Here is a 13,728-nt window from a genome sequence, read left to right as displayed (position 1 = left end):
CGCCCTTGTCTGTAACCATACTTGTAATCAAATGACCTGATAATCTTGTAGTGGGTTTTAAAAAAAAAATTAACCTTGCTTATAACATCTTGCTAGCTTAGTAAGCAGTCTAAAATAAACCGTCCGTACCTACATGGTTGTCATCTATGGATTGACATAGGTCATCACTTTTTAAATATCCCTCAGATTTAAACCCCCATATATAATCAACAGATGTAAATACAACTTGTAAGTAGCATAGGTTCTTTATGTGAATAATGGCTCATGCTAACAATCATATGTGAGCCTATTGAACCACTTATGTAAGTCTCCCCTGTCCGTATAGTTGTCATCAATGGGACAACCGGCATTATTATTTGTGAATTTAACTCTATTAAGAAAATCTTCCCCTGTAGCCACGTACAAAAACATGAAATAAGTGGGTGAACCGGGTTTTTATATGATGCGCGGGAATGAGACAGTAGTAATGTTTCATATAGGAACTAAGGTTCGTTATGGTGCTTATGGTTCAGGTGACCATTGGGCAAGGCATCTTTGTAAATTACGCCGGTACTCATTTTGAAGGCTTTAACACAATGATATACCCTGCAGCTTTTAGGTGGGCGCAATAAGTACTTTAAGTATGAGCGTCGTATACGGAATTCATATTAGGTATACTATTCCAAGATGGCCGCCACTTCAGCAACCCCCTATACAGACTTGTGGCTAACTGACGCCACATACGCACCACGTGACTCAGGTGCTTTTGAAAATAGCACCGGCGCCCACTGAGATTGATCGAGGGGACGAGGCATTGCGTTTTCGTAACGCGGGTGCGGTAAGGAGGTTTGATATGCTGGGAGGCGGTTCACGCATTTGACCACAACGGAACACGCTGTTTAAGGAGCATTACAAAATAAGGTTTTTATCGCCGACATTGTACCATGCACTATAGGTTGTCGGGGGTTAAGGAGTAGTCCAACAACATAAGGGGTGGAGGTGAGGCATCAAGGGTACACTATCCATATGTGAATACTCGGTCGGTTACTACCCTCAATCATTATAAGGAGGATTTAAGGAAAAGGGGTGTTGAGCTTGAGCCCATTTTTGAGAGAAGAATAATTTTGGGTTTAACTTTGTTCAAGCACATGATTTCGTGTGCGTTATTCAGGATTGATACATTGTTTTATGAGATACTCAGTGTTATATAAATTGACACGTGGAGAATGACATTTGCAGTCCGGCAGGCAAAACGTAGCCTATTGGCGCGGTATTCGTCATTGAAGAGGGTTGCACGTACAAGGGACGACAGCAACTACTCGGTAATCAAGTGATTGTGAGGTGGGGTTCGGTCCCTGGTCCTTTGAAATCGGATGTTTTAATAGCATAATGTTCATGATTGGTACGTTCTCTTCCTTTATATTTCGTCAATAACCACAGATATGGTGCAGTAAAGAATAAGAGGTGAAGACTTGTTTCCCCAAGTGCCCTGACGAAGTTGCCTACAGAGTATGGGCAATAAAACATGTTGGATTTTCGTGGGTGAAAGTGGTCATTATACATGCCCGTTTTTAACCTGAGGACACTCGCAGCACTCAATAAAGTATGTCTTGCATGTGAGTGGTACCTCATTTTAATTGTGAGAACAGTTTCTCTTATTCACAATTGGGGTCCAGTGGGCACTGATTGAGCTATACAGACTCAGTGTTGTTTGGTACAAAGTCTTTCTGATTTATTCTCTGTTTAATTTCCCACCTCTGAGGAAGTTTATGCACACACTTTCTTTTTCTTTCTGGCCATGTAAGCAACCGATGATGATAACGTGGGCAAACTGGCGAGTACCATCCAGCAGCTCCTTGGGTTTGCATACATGAGGTGCTTACTGGCTTTCTCTCACATTTTCTATCTTTAATTTGCCATACACATTTGTGTGAGGGTTTTGAAGTTACTATATGCTGTGTATATAGGCTGTGGTTACTGACGCTTGTTTAAACTGAACAGCACGGACCAGCAGGCCATTTGCAATGAGCAGGCCTTTCTAGGGAAGTTTTAAAGTGTATAGTGAAAGCTCCTCATGGTCCCAAATTCTGAAGTGGTTTGTTCGATAGGGGTCAGATCTTGCAGTGTTTCTGATTGTCTGAGTGGGGGGCGATCTGACTCCTTATTCCCCCTGTTGCTCCTGTTGTGTTTGTGACCCCCTGTATGCCCCAGGGAGCTGCGTTGCCGAGGTGGTCCGAGGCCACGCCCCTTTTTACACCTCTCTGTAACGCAGCTCTGTGGCGCTTACTGGAGGTACCTGGTGGGCCAGTTGGCCCCCAGGGACCCTCAGTATTCAAGGGGACTTAATCCCCCAATTTACAACGCGTCAGGGGGCGTGTTTGCACAGTGGTGCAGGGAGGGGGCGGTGCCTGATATGACAAGTGTGCAAACACACCCCCTGGCGTGTTGTAAATTGGGGGAGTAAGTCCCCTTGAATCCTGAGGGTCCCTGGGGGCCAACAGGCCCACCAGGTACCTCCAGTAAGCGCCACAGAGCTGTGTTGCAGAGAGGTGGTCCGACGCAATGCCCCTTTTTACACCACTCTGCAAATGCAGCTTCTGGTGCACTGCTGGTGGGGCGATTAGGTCCTCTTGTTTTCTGAGAACCTTAGGTAACAAGTGGACTTTATCGTCCGAGCAGCAGTGCGCCAGAAGCAGCGTTTCCAGCGTGGTGTAAAAAGGGGAGTGGCCTAGGAACACCTCTGCAATGCAGCAGCTCTGTGGCGCTTACTGGAGGTACCTGGTGGGCTACTTGGCCACCAGGGACCTTCATGATTCAAGGGAACTTAATAGGGATTTTATAGTTAGAAATTAGCATTTACAAATCCTTAGAAATTCACTGAAAAAACCATAGGATTGAGGTACATTTTATTTCGAAATTTTTGTTTAAAACACCTTTGAAATTCACTGAAAAAAACATAGGTTTCAGGGACATTATAGTTAGAAATTAGCATTTGAAAAACCATTAAAATTCACTGAAAAAACCATAGGTTTCAGAGACGTTATAGTTAGTTGGACCTTTCACTCGTACAAAAGCAATGCCAGGGATGTGGAATTCCTATAGCCCGACGCCCAGGACATATTGTTTGGGGTCAAGGGCAACAAGTTTTAATGAGTATTTTGTCCTTGGGACAAGTAGGCCCAACCCCCTGCAGCACAAACCCTTTGGCTGCCAGTTTGCAGTGCCACATTAAGGGTCAGGGAAGGGCACTGCCTGCAGTTAAGTTAATATTTGTGTGCATATGTTAATGCTATTCAAATTATATTTATGTTTCATTAATTGAAAGCCTTTATTATTCGGGTGAGTGCTCTAAATAAATGTAAGCTCTGACTGGTTCCTGTAGAAAAATGTGTACAAGGTTTCAAAGTTTAGCAATATGAGGCTATGCACAAGGCTCCCAGAACGCTCTTTGATTAGAATAAAATATTTTCAGAAGCTTGAAGCAAGATTAATGATTCTTTGCTTTCAATATAAAATGTTCCAAGCATAATGAAAGTAGGGGAAAAAAACATTTTGCTAAACTACTATAAGATTTCACGTACCATTTCTTTGCAGCATCATTTAATAAAATGTGTTAAAATGTGTTGATGCAAGGTAGTATTTCCCAAAAATATTCATATTAGAAAATTAGTGTAACCAGTTTCATTAAGATTATGGGAAACATAAAAATAAACAAGCACTGGCAAAGCCAGTGGGTCTGAAATTGGTCATCAGCTTTTTAGTTTTGGCAATGCGTAACTTGGCATGGTTTTTGTAAAATCGTATTGATGTGAGAGCTGCTGGGCCCTCCCCATTATAACAAACATTGGCAAAAGCAAACCTTGTTTTTGCACTCAAAAAAGCACACACTGCCACATTAGTTATTGGCACTGAACAAAACTACTTTGTGCGCCAATATGCTCTTGTGAAAGAGCAGAATGCGGTCACTCACAGCCAGCTGATACACAGAGAGAGAGAGAGAATTTTAAAAAACACAAAAGGTCATGGTTAACGCCAGACCAAATCAGGGGCCCAATTATTAAAGAAAGTCTCAAAAGTGCACCCTTGGTATATGTCCTTACATTAAGTGCAGCTATATGGCTTTTGTGAATTCACGAGAATTTACTGAAGTCGGGCAAGAAATTGTACTCCTAGAAAATATTTGTGAACTGCATTTTAGTATGAGCTAATATGCATGGGTAGAAAAGCTCATGCAAAAACCTGAGTGTTTGCGAGCTCATTTTCCCTCCAACCACTTTTTTTTCCAAACTCTGGAAGAAGGTTTACGTCTGCCATTATCAGGAGTAAATCTCCAACATTTCTCAGTATAGGAAAAGATTAGAAAAGAGTTGTTGAAAACCCCTAAAACATGCAAGTTAGTAGGTTTGCACAGACTCAAAAGGGCATTCTAACCCTGGAACTATTGCTTACTACTACCTTCAGTCCCAGTATGTAGATCTGCCGAAACGTGGCAACATAGAGGGATTGCTAGTATTAAAACACTACCCTGGTATAATCAGCGAGGCTATAGAACAGCTCTTATACAATGAGATTGCTGCCATAATTTGTCACCGCACTACATGGCACCAAAGGGACAAGTGGATATTGTTACAGGACAAGTAGATTTATGAAGCAACCTGCCCCATGGACAAGTAGATATTTTAATAAATTCCACACCCCTGAATGCACTGCGGGTTTATTTGTGAGTTCTCTTATGGACTTATAAAGCCACAGTATGAAGGACCGGGTGTGTTGCTGGCTCGCCTGTAGAGAGGTTAGAGTGTGGCCGATAATTTTCTAGGAGCTGTCGGTGGATTAAAAACTGACCCGAGGGGAGATCGTAGTCCTCCATGAGCTGGCAATAAGGTCTGAGCTGCCCGTCTGCGAATAGAGATTCAGCCTCAGTTAACTCGCGTTCCGTCCAAATACGGAGCATGGTAGTTGTGAATTATTTCTCCCGTCTGGGCCAACCGACCAGCGGCAGCCGAGGGGAGTATTCTTTGCATGCATCTACGGGCCACCGATACCTGCAGCTGATATGTCCGTCGTGGCTTGGTGCACGGGAGCAGCAGGCGGCGGAGTTCCGGGGTAGGAACCGGGCCTAGAGTCATGTGTATTTCACCTGTATGCCTATCTGCTGTCCAGTACGACAGCCATTTGTAGTGAATGAGCCACTTTTGTGGTCTGACACCCTATGATGACCCTCAACCACCACCATTTTGTACTGACTTAAGTGTTTTATGTTAGCCTAGCCTTAATGTAGGATGGGTTTGCATATGCCTGCTTCTCTTCTGTCCTGTAATCTTGCTGTCTTTTAGTAGAATAGTCTTGCCAAGAATAGGAGGTGTGGGATGTCGAGGTGTTGTGGGTGATGGTGCACACATGTGCTCAATGTGGTATACTGAGGGATTAAGTGTATAATGTTATTTGCGTTAGGTGAATTATGACTTTGACCTATTGGCTTTGACGTGGTCTAATGTCATTCTGTTTTCTGACTTTACCTTGCTTTATGGCAGTGCTGACTTTTGCCTTTGACATGTTCTCATGTCATCTTGCTTTTCAATTTCATCTTGCTTTGGGCCTTTCTGTGTGCATGGCTTAACTAACTCCATTTTCATGCTGAAGCCATTTTCTGTGCCTGCACGAAGAAGAGGGCATGTTTTGCTTTCCTTCTGTTTTTCACACTGTACTGACTAGAGAGAATTGGTTCTTATCAGAGGAATGTACATGGTCTGTCTCGGAGCCAAAGCAAAGGCCTGATCGACCGATACAGTGGCCTTGGAGCAGGCTGGTACGGGCTCTCATGAGAACGAGGGGGCGAGGCTTGCTAGAAGCTTCGTTGTGTTTGAATTGGTATTAAAAAGGGGAGCCTACACAGGCCTGGTGGAAGTTCACGCCGTGGAGCAGACGTGCTGTCACGGAAGAGTGGAGGCTGGTGTCACCTCTGAGCTTTCGCCCGGTTCAAGCAATGGACTCCCCTTGAGCGAAGTGGGGTGAAATGATTGAACAGTAGGTGAGGTGTCTCTGTTACTAACTGTCTCTTGATTCTTTACTGATTCTCTCCTTTCCTTCTTATTTTCTGATTCTTATATACATACATAAATATTTCTACATATATATATTTGCTTTGATTGTGTATTTCAATCGGTTATTTGATATGTGAGAGTCTGCCATGATCAATATATATTCGGCCTGCCCGTGATTGAAGTATTGTGTTAATAAATTTATATATTCCATATGTTTGAATTCGTCTTTTCCTTGAAGCAGGAGATGTGGACTCTTCTTGGCCAAGTATTCTGTTATAGAAGGATGGGTGAATTCCCTTCTAGCAGGAAATTGTGTTATAGGAAGTTGTTCTACTCCTGGCAAGTGATGTGTAAAATATATCTCGCTCGTGTTGTGTGTGTTACCTTGGTCTAGAGGAGACCCATATGTTATATTGTTTTTTTGCCTTGCCTTTGGGGGAGTGTTTTAAGTTTGCCCACCTTAGGAAGTGCTGTGTATATGTTATATTCCATAAGTTTGGAACTGATATTCTCTCCCTGGGAAAGTGATGGTACATACCTTGGTCCAGGGGAGATCTGAGCATTACATTTTGGCGTAGTTGGTTGCAGGATGTGAACGTTGATTTAAAAGAGGAAGAAATATGTTTTGGTTTTTTAGAAATTGAAAGCAGACTCTTAGATATCAATTGATTTATTTGCATGGGGGTAGCCCATATGATGTGCTGGCTCCTGAAGTGAGCTAATTGTGCTGAGTTAGAATTGGTGTTTGTGTGTTTTGTAAAAAGTGCTTATAAATAGCTTGCTACGTTAGGCAGAAAGGGCTGGATCCCTTGCAAGTGTTTGTTACAGAATGCATATAAAATGTTTTCAGTTGCAAAGTGAATGTAAACTATCAGAGCATAACTCTGACACGTGGGACTCCTGCGAGATTACAGACTCCGGAGTTGCGATGAAGGGTGTTAATCAGCAGGAGATTAGGGACATTTTAGATAGAGACAGAGGTGTTATTTTAAATATGTTGGTTAATGTGCATCAAAAATGTGAGCATTTGCAAAAAGAACGTAGTGAGTTGAAAACAGAGTTAGTTGATGCCCAGTTTGAAAATATATCCTTGAAGATAGAATTAAACGTGTACCAGGTTCTGAAGCTGTTTAGTTTGACCAGCCAGAATGATTCAGATGTGATAAATGTAACAAAGAATGCAGTCAAACTACAAGCTACACAGACGGTTTTAATTAATTCTTCTGAGGAGGTTTTTCAGCCAGATAGGAATGTGCAGGTGTAATGACAAACCTTAGATCTCCCCTGGACCAAGGAATGTACCGTCACTTTCCCAGGGCGAGAATATCAGTTCCAAACTTATGGAATATAACATATACACAGCACTTCCTAAGGTGGGCAAACTTTCAACACTCCCCCAAAGGCAAGGCAAGAAAACAATAATTTGCGCATCACTTGTGAGGAGCAGTGCCAACTTCCTATAACACAATTACCTGCTAGAAGGGAATTCACCCATCCTTCTACAACATAATACTTGGCCAAGAAGAGTCCACACCTCCTGCTACAAGGAAAAGACGAATTGGTATATCTGGGATGTATTTATTAGTAAATAGCATCACACAGTAAGCCAAATGCACCTAACATAGCAGACTCTAACATATCAATAGTATGATTGCAAATATCAATCAAGACAAATATATATTTAGAAATATATATGTATGGATATAAGAATCAGAAAATAAGAAGGAAAGGAAAGAATTCAGAAAAGAATCAAGAGACATTAGCAGAGACACCTCACCTAATGCTCCATTTCACCCCACTTTGTTCAAGGGGAGTCCATTGCTTGAACCGGGCGAAAGCTCAGAGGTGACACCAGTCTCTACTCTTCCGTGGCAACACGTCTGTTCCACGCATGAACTTCCACCGAGCCAGTGTAGACTCCCCTTTTTAATACACATTCAAAACACAGCGAAGCTTCTAGCAAGCCACGCCCCCCTAGTTCTCATGAGAGCCAGTACCAGCCTGCTTCAAGGTCAGACCAAGGGTTGATCAGGCCCCTGTTATGACTAAAAGTCAAACCATGTACATTCCTCTGATAAGAACCAGTTCTCTCTAGTCAGTAAAATGCGAAAAACAGCAGGAAAGCAAAACATGCCCTCTTCTTCACAGAAAATGGCTTCAGAGTTAGTTAAGCCATGCACACAAAGGCCCAAAGCAAGATGGAATCAAAAAAGCAAGGAGCACCTATAATTCTCATCCACACAACTTACAAGCACCACTGTGCACACAGAAAAGTTTGAAGCAAGGTAAAGTCAGAAGGCAGAATGACATTAGACCACGTCAAAGCCAATAGGTCAAAGTCATAATTCACCTAACCCAAATAACATTATACGCTAAATCCCTCAGTATACAACATTGAGCACATGTGTGCACCACCACCCACAAGACTGCACCTCAACATACCATACCTTCTATTCTTGGAAAGACTATTCCACTAAAAGGCAGAACACACTTAAGTCAGTACAGAATGGTGGTGGTTGAGGGTCATCATAGGGTGTCAGACCACAAAAGTGGCTGATTCACTACAGCAGGGAAGTAAACAGACCAGTGTTTTGAAATTAACGATCACCGGTTGCGGACATAAATTAGACATGACAGTGAATGATACCTTTTGCTTCAAAAGAGAAAGGCAACAATATGGTTTTGAATGTGAACAACAGCAGATTGGGTACAATAATTCTGATATGTGGTCACTTCAAAAATATGAAAATGTATTTTGTGAGTTAATTCAAGAGCAATGTGCCCTTTTTAGTTACAGGAAAGTGCAGGGAAAGAAAAGGTCACTTTTAAATTCAGATGCTGGACAAATGCAGATGATTCTGTGCTTTTGCGCACCAAAAGATTCTGGACAGAACAGAGTTAGAGAAAATGTGATTTGCCTATGGGAGATTGCAATGGTTATTAAATGGCCTATATAGACAGAAAAGCAGTTTGAGCAGGGCTTGACAGATGCAGAGGTGGTGACCCTAATCAGAAATGTTTGAAATGATGTTGTGTAGCCTGTGTGCAAATGTGATAATTATTGGCACATGACAGTTGATTATTGCGAATTGGACAAACATACACCTTCTTTGACTGATGCTGTCCTAGATATTGTTACAGAAGTAGCATGGGACTTGGTATGTGACTTTTGATATTGCCAATGCTTTTTTCTTTTTGATATGTCAAGAGCAGTTTAGTTTTTTTTTTTCATGAGGTGATAGACTAATGACAGTTAAGAATTTGCTTGAATTAGTTAGACAGAATGGTGGAGCATTTTCAGATTAAAGAATGTGAAGTCTTGCTGGAGGTCAGGAGTGGTTAAAGCTGTTTTTCCTCTCAGACATGTAAAGAGTTGTTCTGGGAGTGGGTGCAAGTAGAAATCTGGCACACGGGAAGAAATGAAATACACTGTTGGTGCTTCATTTGAAAGCTTCTTTGAGATGGATGTTTGGGAGGCTTGCTGTGAGATCATCCAGCAACGCTGAGAAGAGTTCAGGCTTTCTGTGAAGACTGAGGAGGAATTCCTACGGGAGGGGTCATCCCAGCTCCTCTCCCCAGTAGACAGAGACAGCTTCTTGGAGATAGATGTTTGGGAGGCTTGCAAAGGCGCAGGTTTCCTTAACCCCCCCATGAGGAGAGTCGCAGAGCAGATGGGAGCAGACGAAAGTTGGCAGGAGTGCAGGGCTCTTCGGCCTTGGAGGAGATAAGGTGAGAGCTAGAGGCAGCAGAGAAGTCTCTGCTTGTTATGTTTGGCAAGGGGCCAGTTGGTGTCCGCAGAGATTTTTATGACGGGGGCAGCACCTGTGAGGGGTGCAGTGAGAGAAGGAGACTGCCCCAGCCCTTCTTGCTGTGTAAAGAAAAAGAGAGATTTTACCAAGAATTCAGAGGCTAAAGCGTTGGTAGAATTCTTTGATAATTCCCCAGAGCTAGAGGAGAGCTATGTAGACAGAAATGAAAATATTGTACCTTTAGAAATGCAAGACGGAAAAAGTGTGCTTTTGAAAAATGTTTTTTGCAAGAAGAGTGATGCTTGTTTCTTTTTCAGATTCGCCCAGTCTCCGCGTGTGAGTGGGACTCCCTTCCCCCATGTGAGTGGGGCTCTCCCTCCCATCCCTTCCCCCCCCAGCCTGGAGTGATCGCCAGACCAGACGATGGCGGCTGATGTCCTGTGGCTGACCAGACCAGATGGGGTCCTCCTTTGTCAAGGAGATACAGATGACGATAGATGCCAGAGAGCTGTGTCCTACACAGATGAACTGCTTCTTTCCAAGCAAAGAGGGAACTACAGGATGTGCTCCTTTACGTGAGATTGACTTTACATGCATGAAGGCTGTGTGTCTTTCACACAGGGGAGCTGCTTGTGTACAAGTGACGAAAAAAACTAAAAAAACGAGGGAACTACAGGATGTGCTTTGCCAGACCTGTGAACTGTTTATCAACGTGAAGTTCAGATGCGATGGGAGACAGTTGTGTGTTTTTTCACACAGAAGGACTGTTTTTGTTTTTAGGGGTGGAGACCAATAGAGACGCTTTGCTGCAATTAGAGTAGATATTTTCTGAGTAAGAGACTGAAGAGAAAAAACCTGTTGCTGTTGCTACAATATATGAGTTTGGCAGTAGAGTTTCCAGTTTAACCATTAGAGGCATTAGGAGCATTCAAGAGCTTGATTCATTTATTTTGTGTATTCATTTAAAAATTTATCCAGATATCTATGAGCTATTTCTAGATGCACCTGAGTTATTGCTTTTACATGTATTTAGGGAATGCAGTCTTTATTTGCTCTAAAGTGATTATCATATACTTTTGATGAGTTTGCAATTTAGTATTTTGATCATAGTTGCTTTTTAGTCATGATTTGTTTTGAATTATGTATTTTTGTGCAGCCACTTCAACACATGAGTTGCTGTTTCAACATGTGCTTTTTAGTAGTGGTGACTTTTAATTTAGAAATGTGGTTTTAAATGGTTTTGCTTTCAATTGAGATATGCAGTGCTTCAATGATAGTTTTGTTTTTCAGTTATGATATACAGTTGCTATTTGCTTTGCAATGATTCAATTTTTGCAGTTAAGAGATGCAGTGCTTCATTCATAGTTGTGCCTTTAGTTAAGAGATTTTGTTTTTGACATATGTGAATGGTGATGATCGAGGGTCATGGGGTGCAATGTAGTGAATGAGCCACTTTTGTGGTCTGACACCCTATGATGACCCACAACCACCACCATTTTGTACTGACTTAAGTGTTTTATGTTACCCTAGCCTTAATGTAGGATGGGTTTGCATATGCCAGCTTCTCTTCTGTCCTGTAATCTTGCTGTCTTTTAGTAGAATAGTCTTGCCAAGAATAGGAGGTGTGGGATGTCGAGGTGCAGTGTTGTGGGTTATGGTGCACACATGTGCTCAATGTGGTATACTGAGGGATTAAGTGTATAATGTTATTTGCGTTAGGTGAATTATGACTTTGACATATTGGCTTTGACGTGGTCTAATGTCATTCTGTTTTCTGACTTTACCTTGCTTTATGGCAGTGCTGACTTTTGCCTTTGACATGTTCTCATGTCATCTTGCTTTTCAATTTCATCTTGCTTTGGGCCTTTCTGTGTGCTTGGCTTAACTAACTCCATTTTCATGCTGAAGCCATTTTCTGTGCCTGCACGAAGAAGAGGACATGTTTTGCTTTCCTCCTGTTTTTCACACTGTATTGACTAGAGAGAACTGGTTCTTATCAGAGGAGTGTACATGGTCTGTCTCGGAGCCAAAGCAAAGGCCTGATCAACCGTTGCAGTGGCCTTGGAGCAGGCTGGTACGGGCTCTCATGAGAACGAGGGGGCGAGGCTTGCTAGAAGCTTCGTTGTGTTTGAATTGGTATTAAAAAGGGCAGCCTACACTGGCCTGGTGGAAGTTCACGCCGTGGAGCAGACATGCTGTCACGGAAGAGTGGAGGCTGGTGTCACCTCTGAGCTTTCGCCCGGTTCAAGCAATGGACTCCCCTTGAGCGAAGTGGGGTGATATGATGGAGCAGTAGGTGAGGTGTCTCTGCTACTAACTGTCTCTTGATTCTTTACTGATTCTCTCCTTTCCTTCTTATTTTCTGATTCTTATATCCATACATATATATTTCTACATATATATATTTGCTTTGATTGTGTATTTCAATCGGTTATTTGATATGTGAGAGTCTGCCATGATCAATATATATTCGGCCTGCCCGTGATTGAAGTATTGTGTTAATAAATTTATATATTCCCTATGTTTGAATTTGTCTTTTCCTTGAAGCAGGAGATGTGGACTCTTCTTGGCCAAGTATTCTGTTGTAGAAGGATGGGTGAATTCCTTTCTAGCAGGTAATTGTGTTATAGGAAGTTGTTCTACTCCTGGCAAGTGATGTGTAAAATATATCTCGCTCGTTTTGTGTGTGTTACCTTGGTCTAGAGGAGACTCATGTGTTATATTGTTTTCTTGCCTTGCCTTTGGGGGAGTGTTGAAAGTTTGCCCACCTTAGGAAGTGCTGTGTATATGTTATATTCCATAAGTTTGGAACTGATATTCTCTCCCTGAGAAAGTGACGGTACATACCTTGGTCCAGGGGAGATCTGAGCATTACACCATTGTAATTGCGCCGCCAGGAAGTACGACTCGAAGGAGGGTGCGCCTAGACCCCCTTGTGAGGTGGGCCATTGTAGTTTAATGAGGGCTATCCTGTGTCTGTTTGCCCCCCAGATGAGCGAGCGGAGGAGCGAGTTTAGGTCGCGGAAAAAGGCATTGGGTGGAATTACCGGTAAATTCGTAAAGTGGTACAGCAGCCGGGGGACAATGATCATCTTAGCTAAGGCCACACGGCCGATCGGGCCAACGGAAGGTTCTTCCAGAAGCCCACCGCCGATCTGATTCCGGCCAGTACGTTGCGATTATTGCCCTCATAAATGTCGGTGGGGGAGTGGTATAGGCGGATGCCAAGATATCGGGGGACATTTGTGCTCCAAGGCAGACTCTGCGTGCCGATTCGCACCTCCTGTGGCGCGAGGTTTGGGTGCAGTGGGTAGATTGTGGATTTGTCCCAATTTACTTTAACTCCGAACGCTTCCGTGAACTCTATCAGGATTGTCCAGATGGATGTGAGGTCCGCGGTGATATCTCGGATGTATAAGAGGAGGTCGTCCGCGTACATGGAGACACTATGGATGGTGTCCGCTATGGGGATGCCCCACTCTGTTCCCTCCTGGAGTAATCGTATAGCCAGAAGTTCCACTGCCAGGGCGAAGATCACGGGCGATAGTGGGCACCCTTGTCTTGTACCTCTCTCTCTACCTTGAACGGTGACGATATGTAGCGGCCCATTCGAATGCAAGATGTAAGCTTGGTATAGAGAAGCTGTGTGTATGTTAGGAGGATAGGACCTATCCCTGCTTGTTGCAGGATGGCAAAAAGGTATGGCCATGTGAGGGCATCAAAGGCCTTTTCGAGATCTAAAATTAAGCAGGCCGCTCTAGGGTGCGTATCTCCCACTTGATCCTGAATGTGGAATAAGCGACGTATGTTTTGGGACGTGTTTCTACCGGGCACGAATCTGCATTGGTCCGGGTGGACCAGGAGCCGCAGAATTTGTTCATACCTATCCGCCAGAATTTTCCCCAGTATTTTGCAGTCGGTAGAGAGGAGCGTGATGGGGTGGTATGAAGACATTT

At 43.2% G+C, this 13,728-nt stretch overlaps 1 long non-coding RNA gene across 1 annotated transcript; it reads left to right on the top strand.

Moving 5' to 3' along the window:
• The first annotated feature begins 753 nt into the window (after positions 1-753).
• LOC146870505 (uncharacterized) lies at positions 754-12,293 on the top strand. Its single transcript, XR_014978264.1, has 2 exons — positions 754-900; positions 10,090-12,293. It is a non-coding gene; the product is annotated as an uncharacterized LOC146870505 (long non-coding RNA).
• The last annotated feature ends 1,435 nt before the right edge of the window (positions 12,294-13,728 follow it).

The sequence above is a fragment of the Triturus cristatus genome, chromosome 1_1 (genome assembly GCF_964204655.1).
Source record: "Triturus cristatus chromosome 1_1, aTriCri1.1, whole genome shotgun sequence".
NCBI lineage: Eukaryota > Metazoa > Chordata > Amphibia > Caudata > Salamandridae > Triturus > Triturus cristatus.
The sequence above is the reverse complement of the archived record's forward strand: the minus strand, read 5'-3'. Positions and strand labels throughout refer to the sequence as shown.